The following is a 2,743-nucleotide window of genomic DNA, read 5'->3' on the forward strand; positions in this document are numbered from 1 at the left end:
TTGTGAACCTGCAGTTTGAATGATGCAATCACTGCTACAACACACAGAAAAGGCTTAGAAATAAAGGCATACAGAACAACGAAAGGAAGGAGAAAATACCAGTCAGGAATAATTATCACAGTGTATAAAACTTTCCACTCCTTTATTATCATAAATTGCAAAGTTTTATTGATGCATATTTTATCACAGCACTCTTGCCATATGTGATCTGAAGATTCAGAGTCTGTCCCCAGGGACAACGGTACTGATATAGATAATCAAGAATTCCTTTTATGCTCCTCTCAACACAGCCACAGCTCAGATTGAAATTAACATCTTTTACAATGAAACACCAGTTTGCTGCCACAACTAGACATGACAGCTGGAGAGAGAGGCCTGCTTCTCCAGTTAATTCCTTCAAGTCTCCATTTCATTACAGCCTGTGAAGATGTAAACTATGTACAAAGCAATGCGGATGGTCATCGAATACCAGAAAAATGAATCTGCATGCAACCTGCCAGATGAAGAAATGGGGGAGAAATGCTTCCAAGTAAATCCAGGGATGAAAAGCAAAGATCAGAGGCAGCCCCTAAAAAAAGCAATGAAGAGGAATCCAAGAGCTTTGAACTTTTGCAGCGTGCACTGCCCGGGTTAGACGGGGTGATGCTCGCATACACGCAGGTGCATGCACGCCCATGTACACAGGAGTGGAACTCACACCCCAAAATAAACCCAGAATAGGGCTCTGTCCCACTTAAATCCTTCAAAGCAAGGATTTTTCCTAGCAGAAACACTAAGGCTGCTTAGTGTTGGCACCTGGTCATCTCTTTAGGTTGACTGCTTCCACCCGTACCTCAGTCCTGTTTCTCACGCTGCTGAGGAGGGGGCCACGAAAGTTGTTTTGCTCTGCTCTCCACAGGGTCGCACGTCACTGTAGCATCTGAGTGCCTTCCTGTAGAGCATTAAACGACCAACATCTGCCATGTGTGGTTCATTCTCTCTCTCGTCCTACTCCCACGGGAGAACTGGGTATGCAGTGTAGTGTTTTGTTTTGGCAGGGCTTTGTTTTTGTTGTTTTAAATCTACATGTTGCCATATGTTAGGAAGAAAAAAAACAAAAACCAACCAACAAACAAAAACCCAGCACCTTGCCTGTGAAGGAGAAGATGGCAGGGTCTGCAGTGGTCATTAGTTTCTGAGGGAGCTGGTGCCAGGGTCTCAGCCTGCCGTCCCAGAAGGTGCAACTTCCCGCAGGCTGCCAGAAAGGTGCAAACTTCACAGGCTGTCACAGAGAGCTGGAGATGATAATGCACTGGAATTGCATCTCTTCCACATGTGAGAGTGGTTCAAGTCCAGCTCTGAGCATGTCTGCCTACACCACCATTTCTAAAGAGCCCCTTGCTTTGGTATATTACATGCTGGGACAATACGCTGTAAAACCTACTCTATCAGTAATTTTTTATTTTCTTTTCTGATTAATGTCATGTCATCTAGAGGTTACAGCCAAACAGGCACTAGGGAAGCATAGAAAAGAGGCTATCAATGTAAGCTTTGAAACACATAAGTGGGCAAATACACCGTTGGAGATGCAAGGATGTTTGGGAAACGTTTAAAGCATATTGCATGCCTTCAGGATAGATCAGGAAAGAAGTACACAAAGGCAGGCAAGTGCCACTTTGCTAGCCTTGTGTCTTTCTCTTTCTACAAGTTGCAGGAAGCAGTACTTCCACACTTCAATACCACAGGCTATGAGCTCAGGCTAAACACACGCATAATAGCAAGCCCACTTTAGGGTCATTATGAAGCAAGACAGGGAAACAGAAGGTTGTGAAAAGAAGATGGGTACATGGCAGAACTGCAGTGTAAGGATCTAATCTGTACCATCAGCAGAAAAAAATAGCACTAACACATTAGTCGGAAGAGTCTTCAGGGGATAAAAAGGGCAGAGCAGGACCTCTCACCCTGCGCTGAGACTGTCACTTTCGCTTTCCTGAAGCCAAGGAATTTTTGGAATTTCCTGCTCCTCACCCTTCTGGAAGGTCTCATCTCACTGGGAGAGGCTGATTCCCAAACTCTCAAAACTTTCTGCATTAATGAAGGAGATTCTCTTGGTGCTTACTCATTCTCCCTTCCATTATATTTTCAATTGATTCGTTTCCCGGAGTTCACTTTTACAGGATGCTGATATTGGAGGGATTTCATATTGAAGATATTCTTCTGCATGAAGGAAACTTTAGAGCATGAGTTCAGATGACCAAGATTTCTCCAGTCTTGCACACACACAGAGTGATGGCTGCAACCTCACTCCAACTATAAAATCTAGATTAGCTAAAATAATTTGAAGAGAAATGTAGAAGTACTTATTATTTTTTCTTTTACATGAGATTTAAGACAGAAAATTTACTACCATCATGCAATTTTTATGTCGGATTAAAAAACAAAATTTCTATCTTGCAAAAATTAATAGTATTTGGCATTCCTCCTGAGTCAGGCTAAAAAGCCAAAATAATGCAGTTTATCTCTCCATAAAGTGTTTTAAAATCAGCTTTAAAAGGCAAAAATATTAACCTCTGTGTTAAGAAATGAGTAATCCTGAAGTTTCAGAAAATGCATGTTTAGTGTTGGGGGGCAGGAGGGATGTGGTGACACTGCTCCTCGACTCCAGCTACAGCTGGGAGCTGATCTTCTTGCCCCACTGTCTCTATCTGCCCCATGGATTGTTCTTCCCAGACAGGCTTGGAGCCCCACTAGGCATGACAGTGTC

Source organism: Mesitornis unicolor, unplaced genomic scaffold (assembly GCF_000695765.1).
Source record: "Mesitornis unicolor isolate BGI_N332 unplaced genomic scaffold, ASM69576v1 scaffold870, whole genome shotgun sequence".
NCBI classification, from domain to species: Eukaryota; Metazoa; Chordata; class Aves; order Mesitornithiformes; family Mesitornithidae; genus Mesitornis; species Mesitornis unicolor.